Consider the following 17484-nt stretch of genomic DNA (forward strand, 5'->3'; position numbering starts at 1 on the left):
ATCCCCTGAGAACTAACATGGGAAGACAGAGAAAATGGGCCTGCAGTTGACCCAGAATATCTGATTCTGCTCAAGGACTTGTGGGCAGGACAGCTCTCGGGACCTCCCTAGCTGGGAGTTCAAAGGTCTCCAGGGACCCCAGGTTGGGGGGGCATTATCAGAGAAGACTGGTGGATTATTAGGGTTTGGCTCAGAAGGGTGGGCAGCTGGGAAGATACAACAGTGGCTCTGAGCGGAGGCCAGGGCAAGACACCCGGACTGGGAGGGGGAGCAAGAGAATTGAGTTTACAGAGAACCTAATCTGTTTTTCCGTGATTAGCTGGGGTTTGACGTCACAGATGGAATTTAGGAGTGAGGCTGTGCAGAGGCAGCGGAGGATGGAATCCATCCAAATACAATTCAGCTGCATTCTGGCCATTAGGTCTGGAAGTTCCTCCAAGCCAGGCCAGCGGAGCCTGCCTACACATTCACAACAGAGGAGGGGACGGTTGGTGGGGACGGGAGGGGCCCTGGGCACATTGGGAACGAACTTTCTGGATCCCCTGGGTCTCTCTGCTGCTGTCTTTAGGAAGCCCCCTTCTTCTGCTCTCTGCTTCCCCAGCCTACAGGGCCCCAATCAGGGGCCAAAGTGGGTATATTTTAAAAGAACTTCAGCTGCCCCCATGTGGGCAACTCCTTCCCTCCATACCTCCTCCTGCCATCCAGATCCAGGGACGGCAGGCTCCAGATGAATGGGAGAGGGTGTAGAGGGGAAAGGGGCAGTGTCCCAGGGACCAGCGCACCAGGCCCTGGGTGGAGGGGATGAGGGGTGGTGGGGGGGAGAGTGTGACCACTAATTAGCTGCCTCTCTGTCCCCTGGGGTAAAAGCAGGAGCAGACATATCCCCCCATGAAATTCTGAGCTGGAAGGAACAGGGCAGGGGCTTGCAATTCCTGCCCCCAAGTAGTCTCACCTTTATCTGTTAGACACTGGACTTCCTCCAAGGTTATGCGGAACAGTATAGGACACCCCCGTTCCAGTCCAACCCTCACTTTATAAATGGGGAGACTGACGCCTGGATTTCACAGGTGTGAAGAGCTGGAGGACACAGACTCCCTCCGTGTCCTGTAACCTTAGAAGATGATGGCACAGCACCCTGCAGCTTGAGTGCTGAAGGGGGCCCCATGGAGCCCCAAAGCCCCGAGTACCCCTGCAGTCACTGACATCCCAGGAAAGGCCACACGTCTCCTCGCTGTTTCCCTGCAGTGCCAACCTGGGGACGACTGCCAAGCCACTGCGGGACTCAGTCATCAGCCCTTCCCTCCAGGGACAGGGGCCACCTGCGGGCAGCTCACAGTGCTCTGCAGGCTGGGCATGCTGGGTGGTGGGGGTGGGACCCTTGGGACGTGTGCGAGGCTTCTGCAGCATAATGTCTGTAACACCCCAACTCAAACAGCAGCCGGGGCTGAGCAGCGAGGACTTTTTATCGCTATGGTGCAGACAGCAAAGCAGGTCCCCAGAAGGCTGGCGCCCTTCTCAAGGACAGCCACAACACTAAGGGCGAGGGGCACCCCACTTTCCCCAATTTCATGACTCCTACTCCCTGCCAGCTCCAACCCTGCTTGTCAGGAAACAAAGAGAGGAGATGTGCAGATGAGGAAATTCAAACTGAAGTCCCCCAGGGACTTTCTTGGGGGGCGGGGGTCCAGTGGTTAAGACTCCAAGCTGCCCATTCAGGGGACATGGGTTTGATCCCTGGTCAAGGAACTAAGATTCCCTCATACTGTGGAGTGTGGCCAAAAAAGATTAAAAAAAAACAACAAGATCCAGATCCTCCAAGATGAGCAAGAGGGGCACTAGCCAGAACTCACCCCACCCTTTCTGCTGATCACCCTGTGGGGACCCTGCTGGTCACTGCCACCAAGACCAACACCCTGCTGGCCTCCCGGGAGCCACTCCCCGCTCTTAGCACTGAGCACAGCTCAAAGGAGGTGGGGCCGTTCACACAGAATGCCACTGGATGCTTAGAGGTCATAACAGAAACACACACCCAGAGGGACCCGGGCTGACAGTCTGGCTCCAAGCTGTGGCTCACACAGCCATCACCGGGGGGATGGCTCAGAGGTTCTGGCTCCTGGTGGCCTCCCCTGGGTGGTACCACTGCGGCACCCAGGTCACTTTCTTATGTTGGCAGTACCCACATCTGTTCATCTAAGCTCCTGCATCTGGGCTTCAGGGGAGTCCGCTGGCCTTAGAGATGAGCACCCCTTGAGGGGAGAATGTCCCCCAGCTACTGGGTCAGGAGGAGGAGGAACCCACCAAACCAGATGCTAGGAGGTGGGAGCACCTCCAGGTTAGTGGGGGAGCCGGGAGCTGTGCTTAAGCTGGTGTTCAGAATGCCATCCATCACAGGCTGGGGTTCTGCTGCAGGCTGTACCCCAGGGCACCTCCGCTCATGAATCCCTGGGAAACATAAGCTTCTGGGCAGGAGAGTTAATAAGAAAAACCGGTAATGAGAGCCAGACCTGAGATTTTCACCCAAACTGGGACGACCCCTTATGTGACGATAACGATGTGATAACGACAACATGAAATAAACATCAGGCTCCCAGCACCGAATGCTCACTTCTCATACCAGCCTGGGCTCCAGGGGCTCGTGGACACCTCAGAGGACTCAGCACCTGGCAATCTTGCCCCAGTGATTCTGCTCCTACACCCACCCCAGTATTTTATACCTTCTCCTCAACTGTTCTCTATTCCCTCAAATTCCCACGCTGTTGCTGCTGCCGCCGCTAAGTTGCTTCAGTCATGTCCGACTCTGTGCCACCCCATAGACGGCAGCCCACCAGGCTCCCCTGTCCCTGAGTTTCTCCAGGCAAGAACACTGGAGTGGGTTGCCATTTCCTTCTCCAATGCATGAAAGTGAAAAGTGAAAGTGAAGTTGCTCAGTCGTGTCTGACTCTAGCAACCCCATGGACTGCAGCGTACCAGGCTTCTCTGTCCATGGGATTTTCCAGGCAAGAGTACTGGAGTGGGGTGCCATCACCTTCTCCAAATTCCCACCCTAGAATCCACTAATCCACCAGTACCTACTGCTCCTGCTATGAATACAAAGGAAGAGCATCGTGGCTCCCAAGAGAGGTCAACCTCTCGAGCACTGAGTCCCATCCTCGTCATTTAAGAACCTTCTTCTGGACTTCCCTGGTGGTCCAGCGGTTAAGAATCTGCCTGCCAATGCAGGGGACATGGGTTCGATTCCTAGTCCAGGAAGATCCTACATGCTTTGGGGCAACTAAACCTGTGTATCACAACTACAGAGCCTGTGCTCCAGAGCCCAAGAATCACAACTACTGAGCCTGTGTGCCACAACTACTGAGCCAGCACTCTAGAGCTACCATGCTCTGCAACAAGTCTCCCCACAACTAGAGAAAGCCCTTGCACAGCAACAAAGACCCAGTGCAGTAGAAAGAACCTTTTCCTGATGGGCAGAACTGAACAGACATTTTTCTTCTTTTTGGCCATGCCGCATGGCATGTGGGATCTTAGTTCCTCAACCAGGGATTGAACTCATGTCTCCTGCAGTGGAAGCACAGGGTCCTAACCACTGGACCGTCAGAGAACTCCATGAATAGACATTTTTTCTGAAGAAGCCATACAGATGGCCAGCAGGCACATGAACAGATGCTCAACATCACTAGTCATTTGGGAAATGAAAATCAAAACCATCAAGAGCTATCACCTCTCGCCTGTCAGAATGGCTGTCATCAAAAAGACCACAAACAACAAATGCTGGAGAGAATGTGGAGAAAAGGGCACACTTGAACACTGTTGGTGGGAATATAAATTGGTGCAGCCACTGTGTAAAACAATATGGAGTTTCCTCAAAACACTAAAAATAGAATTATCATGTTGTTTTGTTGTTTAGTCACTCAGTCGCGTCTGACTCTTTGCAACCTATGGATTGTAGCCCATCAGGCTCCTCCATTCATGGGATTTTCTAGGCAAGAACACTGAAGTGGGTTGCCAGTCCCTTCTCCAGAATTACCATAAGATCCAACAATCCCACTCCTCGGTATAAATTTGAAGAAAATGAAGACATTATTTTGAAAAGATATGTGCACCCCAATGTTCATAACAGCATTATTTACAATTGCCAAAATATGAAAGCAATCTAAGTGTCCACCAACAGATGAGTGGATAAAGCAGCTGTGGTGTATATGAAAGTGAAAGTCACTCAGTCATGTCTGACTCCTTTCAACCCAGTGGACTGCAGCCTGCCAGGCTCCTCTGTCCATGGAATTATCTAAGCAAGAATACTGGAGTGGTTGGCCCTTCCCTTCTCCAGGGGATCTTCCCAACCCAGGGATCGAACCCAGGTCTTTCGCATTGCAGGCTGATTCTTTACCGTCTGATCCACTATATACACACACAATAGAACACTGCTGCTGCAGCTGCTGTGTTGCTTCAGTCGTGTCTGACCCTGTGTGACCCACAGATGGCAGCCCACCAGGCTCCCCCGTCCCTGGGATTCTCCAGGCAAGAACACTGGAGTGGGTTGCCGTTTCTTTCTCCAATGCATGAAAGTGAAAAGTGAAAGTGAAGTCATTCAGTCATGTCCGACTCTTTGCGACTCCATGGACTGCAGCCCATCAGGCTCCTCTGTCCATGGGATTTTCCAGGCAAGAGTACTGGAGTAGGGTGCCATTGCCTTCTTCACAATAGAACACTATTCAGCTATAAAAAACAATGAAATTTTGCCATTTGCAACAACATGGGTTGACTTGGATGGTATTAGGCTTAGCGAAATAAGTCAGAGAAAGACAAATACTGTATGTTGTCACTTATATGTGGAATCTAAAAATAAAACTAATAAATGTAACAAAACAGACACGGAGAACAAACCAACGGATGCCAGTAGGGAGGGGCAAGCTAGAAGTGGGGAATCAACAGGCACAAACTAGGCAGCATAACATAAATAAGATACAGGGTATATTGTACAGCACACGGAATATAGCCAATGTTTTATAATAACTTTAAATGGGGTATAAATGTATAAAATACTGAATCTGTATGTTTTACACCTGAAACCAACATAATGTTGTAAATCAACTGTACTTTAATTTAAAAAAACAAATGAAAATTAAAGAGCAGGGCTTCCCTGGTGGCTCAGTGGTAAAGAATGCGTCTGCCAATGCAGAAGACACAAGTTTGATCCCTGGTCCGGGAAGACCCCACGTCTTAGAGCAACTAGGCTGGTGTGCCACAACTCCTGAACCTGTGCTCTGGAGCCTGGGAGCCACAACCACCGAGCTCAGGGGCTGCAGCTACCGAACGAAGCCCTTGCACCCTAGAGCCTATGCTCCACAACGAGAGAAGCCACTGCAATGAGAGGCCCGCACACTGCAACGAAGAGTAGCCCCCATTTGAGGCAACTAGAGAAAAGTCAGCACAGCAATGAAGACCCAGCACAGCCAAAAATAACTAAATGATAAATAAATAAATAAATATTTAGAAATGTAAAGATCAGAAAAAAAGAACCTTCTCCTAAATTAACTCTCTCCTATCAGTTTCTGTCTGTCTTCAGCAGTCCCCTGTCCCATCAGCATGCAAATGTACTGGTAATAGGTCCCATATTTACAAAAAACCCCTAATAGCTTGCTTTCTTTTTTAAATTTTTTTAAAAATTCATTTTTATTTATTTGTCTGCTCTGGGTCTTAGCTTCGGCACACAGGATATTTTAGTTGCGGCATGGGAACTCTTAGTTGTGGCATGTGGGATCTAATTCCCCAACCAGGGATCAAACCCTCACCCCCTGTACTGGGAGTGTGGAATCTCAGCCACTGGTCCACCAGAGGAGCCCCTTGATATCTTTTTTAAGCTAACACTTTTGAGATATAATTGGCATGTAAAAATCTATTAGTTGTAGGTGTACAACACAAAGATTCGGTCCCACAGCTCTCTACACCCCAGTTCCTCTTGGAACCATCCCATCTTTCCACTCCCCATTATAGCAAAAATCCTCTCCAGAACTAGCTATTCCTGGGATTTCAGCCCACTACATCCCCGAAACTGCATCAGTCAAGGCCATGACCAGGTGGCTAAACCGGTGGCCAGCTCTCAGTCCTCATATTTCCACTCTTTTTGTTAATTCCTGTGTCTAACGCATACTGATGGAGCATCCACGGCTTGCAGGCAGGTAGCACAGACCTTGAATAGATTTTTGCCTGGAAAAGGTTCATTTTGCTTGGCCAGCACACCCAACCAGCAAACCTCCAATTGGAGCCGACTGTGTGCAAGGTTCCAGCATCTAGGCTCTGAGCCAGCTTATTCAGGGCCTGTCAACCATCAACTGCAATTTATGAGTTTCGTTGGCTTCAAAAAAATAAATAACTGGTGTTGTGCAGCCTGCACATAGCCCTGCCAGGCTGGCTTCAAACCGGGAGGGGCATCAACCTCATGTTGGGATATTTAGGAGCCATTGTCCCTGGTCCTACCCCCTTAACCCAAGGCTCTAAGTCCCCACAATATCTTTTTTTTTTTTCACTTGAGTTTCTCTAGCTGCCCTGAATCATGTAGGATCTTAGTTCCCTGACCAGGGATTGAACTCAACTCCCCTGCTTTGGAAGCAGATTCTTAGCCACTGGAGCACTGGGGCAGTCCCCCAACAGTGTCTGTTGCAAAAGCTACAGCCCAATGGGGCCCAGGCCCAGTGCTCTAGTTGTTTCAGTGAGCATCAGAGCCCTTTAGCTCCAAGAAACTGCCCACAGTTGCCCACGATGCCTGAAACCGTGTTTCCCAGACTTGGCAATCCCAAGAACCAACTGAAATGTTCTTTGAAGATACAGATGCTGGAGCAACTGAAGACTCAGAGACTAAGCCCCATCCCCACCCTAGTTCATCACGGGCACCACGAAGAGGATGACAAGAAAATACAGTTCAGGGGCTTCCATGGTGGTCCAGTGGTTAAGAATCCACCTTCCACTGCAGGGGACACAGGCTTTAATCCCTGGTCCAGAAGGATTCTACATGTCGTGGCCACGGAGCAACTAAGCCCGTGTGCCACAGCGTGCACCCTAGAGCCTGTGCTCTACAGGAAGAGAAGCCACCGCAATGAGAAGCCTACGCACCACAACCAGAGAGTAGCTCGCTCGCCCCAGCTAAAGAAAGCCCGCGTGAGAGCAATGAAGACCCATCGCAGCCAAAAATAAATAAATGAATAAATAATTTAAAAATCCTCTTAAAAAAAAAAACACAGTCCCTTCCATCTTGACTCTTTCGAAGACCCTACCAGGGCCTTATCATACCCTGCACCCCGATGCGTGGAAATCAGATTTTCTGCTTGGTCCCCTGGTGTATAAATTGCCTCAATCATTTTACACATTCAGGCCACATGAATAAACTATGAGCTACTTAATCCTCATGACTGCCTTGAGTTAGATATATTACCCTCATTTATCTATTTGTTTTATTGAGGTGTAATTTGCATTGCATACAATTCAGTCTTTCAGGGTGGACAATTCAGTGGGTTTTGATGTATTATTTACAGAGCTGTGCAACCATCATCACTGTCTAATTCCAGAACATTTTTCATCCCCAAAGAAAACCCCACACTCATCATCACTCAGTCTCCATCCCCTCCTCACCTCCCCGGGGAACATTAATCTGCTTTTGGCTCCTATGGATTTGCTGGTTCTGGATATTTCATTTCATATGGAATCGTACAATAGCTGTTGGTGTCTGGCTTCTTAAACTCAGCATCACGCCTCAAGTTTCATCCACCTTGTAGCCTGTGTCAGTACCTCACTCCTTTTTGTGCAGAATAGCATTCTACTGCATGGCTATTATGCCCATTTATATATATATATATATATATTCATTTATTTGGCTGTACCAGGTCTTAGTTGCAGCACTCAGGATCTTCCATCTTCATTGTAGCATGCTGGATCTTCAGTTGCGATATGTGAAATCTATTAGTTCCCTGACTAGGGATCAAACAGGGGCCTCCCGCATTGGGAGCTTGGAGTCTTACCCACTGGACTACCAGGGAAGTCCCTATTATACCCATTGTTAGAGCTGAAGAAGGGCTTCCCAGGTGGCGTTAGTGGTAAAGAACCTGCCTGCCAATGCAGTAGAGCTAAGAGATGAGAGTTCCATCCCTGGATCGGGAAGATCCCTGGAGGAGGGCATGGCAACCCACTCCAGTATTCTTGCCTGGAGAATTCCATGGACAGAGGAGCCTGGCGGGCTATAGTCCATGGGGTCACAAAGAGTCGGGACACGACTGAGCGACTCAGCACGCACACACACACACACATAGCTGAGGAAAACCATGGCTCATTGTCATTAAGGCATCTTGTGCCTGGTTACTCAGTACACATTGCAGTCAGGTTTATCTATTTTTCTCTGCAGCCAGGATAGAAATAGCTTAAGAACTGAACAAATTCTTCTAAATTTACATCAATTTATATAAATCTATCCCCCAAGTACAAATAACCACATTTTATAGTTTACAAATGCTTTTAGCTTCATACTCTCACTTTTGCAGCTCAGTTCTCCAAGGTGGAAAAGGCAAGTGTGCCCCATTTTGGAAAGGAATCAAAATTTTAAGTGGTGTATTCAAGGCTAGAGATATTTATTGAGGGGTTAGTAGTGACTGCATCCGAATCCAGATATACCGTGCACAAACAGGTTTTTTTGCTCACAGCAAAAAAATGTTTGTTTAAAGCAAAAAAAAACTTTAATGCTTTTTACAAAGATGCATGACTTGGTGAAATCATTTTTGTCTTTTTCTTTTGGATTATTTTGTCATGAGGGCAAACCTTGGACCTGAGGGCCAACCCCATGTAGATTCTGCCCAAGAGTCGTTACTTGGCTTTATTTTAATGTTCCTGGCTGATCTTGGAAATCAAGGATGCTTTTTCTTTCCAAACACAGATTCCTTGGTTCCAGCCCAAAAGTGCTGCACTACAGAGTGTGGGACCTGGGAATATGTATTTTTAATAAGTTCCCTGTGTGGCTCGTAAGAACAGAAAAGCACCTAGAGGCTAAAATCTTAACTCCATAACCTTGCAAGTTAAGTCCTTAAAATCAGGTCTCAATCAGTCCCTCCCACCTCTCCTCCCAGCAAGAAATCTGACACTGGGGCCCCTCTGAATGGCACGCAAGCAGCAGTGTTTACTAAGCCAGAGGTCCAGCTCTGTGCCAGGTGCTGGGGAAGCAGGGGACCAAGACAGAGCCCTTGGGGAGCCCCTAGGTCAGCGGTCCCCGATCTTTTTGGCAACAGGGACTAGTTTCATGGAAGACAATTTTTCCATGGACTTGGGGACTGGGGGATGGTTTCAGAATAATTACATTTATTGTGTGCTTTATTTCTAATCTAATGCTATTGTTGATCTGACAGGAGGTACCAGCCCACGGCCTACACTGGGGAAGACAGACATTTCACAAGTCACTGAAGACCTGGTGGGAATATTATTCAGCCTTAAAAAGGAAGGAGATTCTACTACCTGGGCCTTGCCTGCCTTCCTATGGCTCTAGCCACCTGGGCTGCTTTCTCTTCATGGAATATGCCAGGCTACTTCTTGATCCAGGCCTCTGCCATCCCCCTTAAATGCCCGTCCTCTAGGTGACGGCCCAGGTGACCCCTTGTCCTGATATGGGCCGTGGTCCTGATGCCATGTGCCCTCTGGCTCAGCACCCTCTGGGACGGTCCGATCCACTTGCACACAGCTGTGCCTTCCCCACAGCACAGCCAACCCCACGGCTGGGGCCTCACCTGTCTTGCTGATGGGTAGAAGAGCACTGGGGATGATGCAAGGAGAGCAAATTCACCCTGTTCATCTTGTCATTCTCGGCAGGTGCCAGGGAGCAGGGGCCTCGCGCTTAGTGGGTACTCAGGAAGGCTTGCCCGGCAAACATTCACGCAGCCCTGCGACAGGCAGATAACATTGCTCAGCAGCCAAAGTGCTAATTACAAACTGCTCCCTTAGCTGTTCCTGAGAGCAACCAAAGGATTCTCCAAGAATAGCGTACCCTCCCTGTCACGTCCCTGGAAGAACACACCGGCTTTCTTGACAGCGTCTGTGACTCAGACTGTTCACGGAGCCAGACTTGCCTCCCCCCAACAGTGTGCACAGGAGTATAGACCTCAGACAGGCGGAGAGAGAGCTGCGTGTTGTTATCCGCAGCCTGGGTACACAGCAGCATCTGGGGCTGTAGTGGCCCCTCCTCCAATGGGGGTGGGCTTGGGAGCGACCAGCATGGCCCTGAAGGAGATATGGCAAAGCCCGGCAGCCCTAATGCCCCTAGAGAGGCTGCCACCCCCTCTCGGATGTGCACGGTACATTACAGTTCATCATGCTCAGAAAGTCAATGCTCAGAAGCAGCCTGAGCAAGGCAGGAAGACAAAAGCCCAGAAGGGCTGTCATTCAGTGAGGCCACACAGCGAGTGATGGGCAGAGAATCTCCCTGGAATTGCTCTTTCCTGGCCTGTGACCCAGAGCTTGCTCTACTGTGCCCTTGGGTAAGCAAGGGGCCAGGTGCCGCAGGCTTCAGCAATTGGGTCCGAAGACCCGACTCAGAAGGGAGCAGGCAGGGTGAGCTGGATGCTGAGCCAGAAGGCCCAGCAGTGTCCCCAGGGGGAGTTGCCCACGTGAGTGCACATGCAAAGCTCTGTACGACTTTGGCCAGGTTGTGCTCCACCTCACCATGTGAGTGCTGTGGCCTTTAGAGCCAGGCCTCCCAGGACTGCCAGGGAACACAACCTTCCTGGAAAGTTTCCCAGGTAACTGGCTCTTCTTCACAGCTGTCAGTTTCCCTTCATCGCCCCATAAAATCCTCCTGCTGATGATAGATGTCATTCCTCTCCAGGAAGGGAGAAGGGAAAGAAAGAAAACACACACACACACAAACTGGTGAAATTAGGAAGGTCCAGAAGAACACCTATTTCTGCTTCATTGGCTACACTAAAACCTTCGACTGTGGACAACAACAAACTGCGGAGAATTCTTAAAGAGATGGAAATGTCACATCACCTTACCTATCTCTTGAGAAACCTGTATGCAGGTCAAGAAGCAACAGTTAGAACCAAATATGGAACAATGGACTGGTCCAAAATCGGAGGAGTTCAAGGCTGTATATTGTCACCCTGTTTATTTAACTTACATGCAGAGTACATCATGTGAAATGCAGGGCTTGATGAATCACAAGCTGGAATCAAGATCACCAGAAGAAATATCAACAACCTCAGAAATGCACGTAATACCACTCTGATGGCAGAAAGTGAAGAACTAAAGAGCCTCTTGATGAAGGTGAAAGAGGAGAGTAAGAAAGCTGGCTTGAAACTCAACATTAAAAAAAACAAACTAAAGATCATGGCATCTGGTGCCATAATTTCAAGGCAAATAGAAAGGGAAAAAATGGAAGCAATGACAGATTTTATTTTCCTGGGCTCCAAAATAACTGGATGGTGATTGCAGCCATGAAATTAAAAGGCACTTACTCCTTGAAAGGAAAGCTACGACAAACCTAGACAGTGTGTTAAAAAGCAGAGACATATGCTTTTGGCCGACAAAGGTCCATACAGTCAAAGCTATGGTTTTCCAGTAGTCCTCTGCAGATGTGAGAGTTGAATCATAAAGAAAGCTAAGCACCGAAGAACTGATGTTTTCAAACTGTGGTGTTGGAGAAGACTCTCGAAAGCCCCATGGACTGCAAGGAGATCAAACCAGTCAACCCTAAAGGAAATCAACCCTGAATACTCATCGGAAGGACTGTTGCTGAAGTCCTAGTACTTTGGCCATCTGATGTGTAGAGCCGAATCATTGAAAAAGACCCTGATGCTGGGAAAGATTGCGGGCAGGGGGAGAAGAGGGTGGCAGAGGATAGATGGTGAGATAGCATCACCGACTCAATGGACATGATTTTGAGCAAATTCTGGGAGACAGTGGAGGACAGAAGAACCTGGATTACATACAGTCCATGGGGTCACAAAGAAACGCACACGACTTAGTGACTGAACAACAATCTGGGTCCACACTTGGGAAGAGAAAGCATCAGCTGTAGCTGGGTTGCCTAGTTCATTGCATAGGCTGTTCACTGCCCAAGTCTAAGCAGTGACATGCTCATGGACTACCATTGGATTAGCACTCCCTTGAGTTGGGCAGTACAGGGAAAGGGCCCTGCCTGATTTGGAGGAATGTCTTCACTAGTTTCAAGGCCCACATCTCACTAACACTTGCCCTAGCATAAGGACTCCTCAGTTCTCAGGGACTGAAGCCCAGGACCTAAGAGAAGAAATTAACCATCTTCTATGAGCTGAGATTCACGTTCTTCTCCAGTATTTTCTCCTTTCTCTACAAATCACTCTCCATTCCTACCTCTGCCTCTGATCAGTTCTGGAAAGTGTTCAGCAGCTCTCTCTTCAAATATGAACTCTGGCTTATAGTCCTCTCCTCTTCCTGGAACTCTGACTAGATAAATGTTAGGTATTCTCCTCCTCTGCGTGTCTTATCTCCTCTACAGTTTCCTCACATCTGGCTTCCAGTCATTAATCCCTTTTTCAGCTATGACTACTCTCCTAGTGAAGTTCTGTTTGATTCTTTTCCAGATCTGCTGCTGCTTTTATTTTTTGGCTGTGCTGCACAGCATGCAGGATCCTAGTTCCCTGACTACGGATTGAACCTGTGCCTTCAGCAGTAAAATCGCAGAGTCCTACTGAAACACCAGGGAATTCACTGCTTCATTTCTGTACAGCTTTTTATCCCCTGCACATATTTTCAACCATGCCTTTTATTTATTTAAATGCATCAAATGTAGTCAGTTTAAGGTCTAGTCCTAAATATTGGTGTGTCTGCAGTACTGAGGGGCTGTTTGTGCCGCAGACCGTCCGGGCTGCCTCTGGCTCACAGCACCTCCTCTCCTCTGGGCTCAGTTACTCTTAACTATGAACTGATCATTTTCTGTGGAGGTTCTCGGCAGAAATCTTCTGAGACTGAGAACAAGGGTCTATTTTTCTTGAGAGAATTTACATTTGCTTCATCAAATGCCTGGTTGCGACCCTGAACTCACCTGAGCTCTCACCTTAAATCATCAGCTAGTGGTTTGTTTTGTGTGTGTATGTGTTTTTTGTTTGTTGGGGGGATATTTTTGCTTCTTTAAGCAATACTTTAAAAAAAAAAGTATTTATTTATTTATACATGGACTTCCCTGGTAGTTCAGATGGTAAAGAATCTGCCTGCAATGTAGGAAATCCGGGTTCGATCCCTGGGTCAGGACGATCCCCTGGAGAAGGGGAAGAAAACCTACTCCAGTATTCTGGCCTGGAGACTTCCATGGACAGAGGAGCCTGGCAGACTACAGCCCATGGGGTCAGAAAGAGTCAGACTCAACTGAGCGAGTAACACTGTCATTTATTTATGGCTGCATTAGGTCTTAGGCGCAGCACTCAGGCTTCTTTCCAGTTGTGGCACTTGGGCTCAGTGGTTGCAGTGTAGGTTTAGTTGCCCTGCAGCATATGGGATCTTAGTTCCCTGACCAGAGACTGAACCTCTGTCCCCTGCATTAGAAGGTAAAGTCTTAACCACTGAACCACCAGGGAAGTGCCTAGTGGTCAATCTGAACTACTAGGAAGTTTGAGTTCCTCTTTCTCATTCTTCTACTCTTCTGCCCAAATAGCTAGTAAGTCTATTTGTTTCTGGGGGCTGCTGTCACAAACTGGGTGGCTTTCAGCAACGTAAATGTATTCTCTCACAGTTTTGGAGACCAGAGGTCCGATATTAAGGTGTCACTGAGATTGGCTCCTTGTCCCATGCCTGTCTCCCGACATCTGGAAGTTGCTGGCAATCCTTGGCATTCCTTGGCTTGTAGCTGCATCACTGGAATGCTTCCTCTGTCATCACACAGCTTTCTCCCTGTGTCTCTGGGTCCCTGCATCTTCACAGGGCTTTCTTATAAGGAAACCAGTCACTGGACTTAAGGTCCATCCTACTCCAGTAGGACCACATCTTCACTTGATTACATCTGCAAAGACTCTATTTCCAAATAAGGTCAAAAGACGGTGCGCTTGATCTCAACTGCAGGCCAAAGTTTAATGACTCTTGTTCCAGTGACCATCTTTCAATATTTAAACACATGTACTTAAACATATAACTCTCTAGGGTGCTTAGATTAAAATGAATCTATCTTGGCCTTCCCTGGTGGTCCAGTGGTTAAGAATCTGCCTGCCAATGCAAAGGACATGGGTTTGATCCCAGGTCAGGGAAGATTCCACATGCCTTGGGGCAACTAAGCCCGTGTGCCACAACTACGGAAGCCGGCGAACCCTAGAGCCTGTTTTCCGCAACAAGAGAAGCCACTGCAATGAGAAGTCCGTGCACTGCAATGAAGAGTAAGCCCGACTCACAGCAACTAGAGAAAGCCCGTGCACAGTAACGAAGACCCACCACAGCCAAAAAATTAAATAAATACAACTTTTAAAAGAGAAACTTTAAATTAAAAAAAAAAAGTCTACCTCTCCTTCTCCAACAAGAAAAGAAACAATAGCTGTATTCATTCTAGCTCCTCACTGATCCCCCAAACTGTGGGGGTCATTCCAGAACCCCTTCCTGCTCATCACTCACAGCTAGGCTCAGAGCACACTGAGAACCTCTCTACCTCCTGGAAACAGTACAGGCCACTGTTTCCTTTTTCGATTGAATCCCATTTTCACTCCATCTTTCGGGACTCCCTCATGGTTTGTTCTTCACTAAAGGCATCTCTTTGCCTACATGGATATTTGCGTGTGTGCGCGCTTAGTTGTGTCCGACTCTCTGTGACCCCGTAGACTGTATACCCCACCAGGTTGTCTGTCCATGGAATTTTTCAGGCAAGAACACTGGAATGGGTTGCCATTTCCTACTTCAGGGGAGTGTTCCCAACCCAGAAATAGAGCCCGTGTCTCTTGCGTCTCCTGCATGTGCAGGCAGGTTCTTTACCACTGTACCACCCAGGAAGCCCTACATGAATATTTACTAGTATCTTTTCTATCACACGGAAAGATGTGGAGCAAGAAGAGAGGGCTATGGGATGCCCTCAGTCTGCAAACAATGATCTTGCCCCTGCTTAAACTTCCAAGGATTTTTTAAAAATGAGAGGACAAAGGGAACACAGTCAGTCCTTCAGTGATGACAAAGGCACGGAGGCTGTCAACAGCTATATCCTCTCCATGTAGCCAGTCTGGGACAAGGGATCTGGCACTTGGGCCTCACCAGAGCTGAGCCCTAGTCCCCGGGGGCATCTGGATATGCAACTCCAGCCGTTGCCGATGCCGGCTGCCCCATTCTCCCTCCCATGGTGACGTGAGCATCCATGTAGGTCCCTTTTTACTGGAGCTGGCTGGAGCTGGACTTCTGTTACTCACAACCAGACAAGTCCTGACTAATATAGGATAATATCTTCTTTTGATCTTTTGCATGTTTTTCACTTGTTGAGCAAATCTCTTTCTCCTAAAGGGCATAGAGATAAATTTCACCCTGCCCTGAGGTCAAAAAACGATGAAAAAAACAAAAAAATCCAAATCAGCTTACATGTTCAGTTATTCTGAACTCTCTCACACTGCTGTCTTTGTCCATGCAATGGAGAGTTGATCTGGTCGGGGAAAGGGTGAAGCAGATGACGGGACATCCGCCTCCCTTACATCACACGTAGATATTATCTGTGAAGCCTGAGCACTCTCTGTGAGTCTGGGGAGTTGCTCGGGGCTTCTAACAAATCTAGTTCCACCTGCCGAACTACCTCAAAGCCTTCTTCCCACCCCCAGGAGGTGGTAACACCACCAGCTGGACCTGCCCGGTGTGTCCAGCGCCACTCGGGCTTGGTGCTAAACAGACACAACACCGGGGACCAAAATAAAACGCATCTCGGTAAGATCTTGACTCAGCTTTGCAGGAACAGCGGGCTCCTGTGCACACACTCCCCCACCCTGCATGCCTGTTTGTAAATTAATCACACGTCAGAAGACTCTGCTCAGAGTCACAGGTTTCTGGACCACTCTGAGGGGAGCTTGGGCTACGGGATCTTTGGATCAACTTCAAAACCAGATGAATCCTTTCACGAGACCCTAAGAATTCTGTCTTCCCAGACCCCTAAGCCATCTTCATCTTGCATCCCTCCCCAGCAGAAGCAGAGAGGGCAGGGGGAACCAGCACTGCCCCCCCTGCCTCCAAGAGCCCTGTCTACAAAAGTCTCCTCCATATATTGATATGACAGTTTAAACATAGACACGCACACTTGTAAGATGTTACTGGAAACTGTGTGAAAGCAAGATTAGAAGAAGCAGAAAGGGTCTTCCCTGGTGGTCCGGTGGTTGAGAATCGGTCTCCCAATGCAGGGGACATGGGTTCGATCCCTGGTTGGGGAACTAGATCCCCCATGCCCTGGGGCAACTAGAGAAGCCAACACACTGCAACTACTGAGCCCTTGTGCTGCAACAAAGACCGTGTTGTTCAGCTGCTCAGTTGTGCTTGACTCTTTGCGACCCCATGGACTATAGCATGCCAGACTTCTCTGTCTTTCACTGTCTCCCGGAGTTTGCTCAAAGTCCTAGTGCAGCCACAAATAATAAACAAAAATAAAACACCTTGAAGAAAAAAGAAGTAGAGAGAAGGTAGTTAGGAAGCAGCATTTTTAAATTGTATGTTCACACCCACACTGGCCATTGTTTCAGGCCCCTGCCTCTCTCTGGGGTTCTTCTCTGTGGCGCTAACCTCTCTCTGCTCCTGGGTCCACAGGTTCCTGGAACACTGCCCAGTCCCAAGGCCCGTTGAGCATCCTTGAGTCAGTTCTAAGGTCCCTGGGTAGGAGCAGAGGGTCAGTGGAAGGAACGTCAGGCTGAGCTTGCTGACCTGTACTTGTCACGTAGCCCTGGCCTCAGTTTACTCATCTGGGAAGCAGAGCGAATACCTGAACTCTGGGATCTCTTAGGCGATGCCAGGTACCCCAGTGGAAGAGCGTAGGCTGATAGCTTATGCTCACGTTGCCTGGGAGACAAACTCCTCTTCTATTTGGAGCTGTCCCAGAATGTTCCGTGCTGGCTTCTCACCGAGAGGGCTTCACCTGAGCAGACAGATGTGGGGACAGCACCACCGCGGTTACTTGCCTTCGTGGGCCGGGGTTGGGTTCACTGTGTCAGCAGCTCCTGCCAACACCAGGAAGCCCGGGCCCAGACTGCTGCCTCGTTCTGCTAGACTGGAAGCATGAAAGAATTGAACTGCCCTGCCCTCCTCTTCCAGAAAGTCCTCCTGGGTTGGGTGAGAAACGCTCACAGTCTTTTTGCACTCTCCTGTCCCTGTGTAACACTGGATCCTGTCCCTGCCCTTGGGCATTGGGGTGATGGTCCACAACCTGGGCCAAGTGGGGAGTCACAGGATTCCATTAAGAATGAGGCCAACAACCATCAAGGAACATACCTTAAAGTTTCCTCTTTAGGGCTTTGTAGTCCTGGGAATTCATTGTTCACTGAGGTCTAG

General features: G+C 48.8%; 1 protein-coding gene across 13 annotated transcripts in view; it reads right to left on the bottom strand.

Annotated features, from left to right (window-relative positions):
• Nucleotides 1-17484, bottom strand: part of PITPNM2 (phosphatidylinositol transfer protein membrane associated 2) — a 163176-nt gene that overhangs the window by 48033 nt on the left and 97659 nt on the right. For 2 of the 13 annotated variants that reach the window (XM_027566944.1, XM_027566947.1), the window contains exon 3: nt 9756-9908. The exons of the other annotated variants lie outside the window; for them this stretch is intronic. The gene's annotated coding sequence lies outside the window, so the exon portion shown is untranslated. The remainder of the gene's footprint in view (nt 1-9755; nt 9909-17484) is intronic. 13 annotated transcript variants of the gene reach the window in all.

The sequence above is a fragment of the Bos indicus x Bos taurus genome, chromosome 17 (assembly GCF_003369695.1).
Source record: "Bos indicus x Bos taurus breed Angus x Brahman F1 hybrid chromosome 17, Bos_hybrid_MaternalHap_v2.0, whole genome shotgun sequence".
Lineage (NCBI taxonomy): Eukaryota > Metazoa > Chordata > Mammalia > Artiodactyla > Bovidae > Bos > Bos indicus x Bos taurus.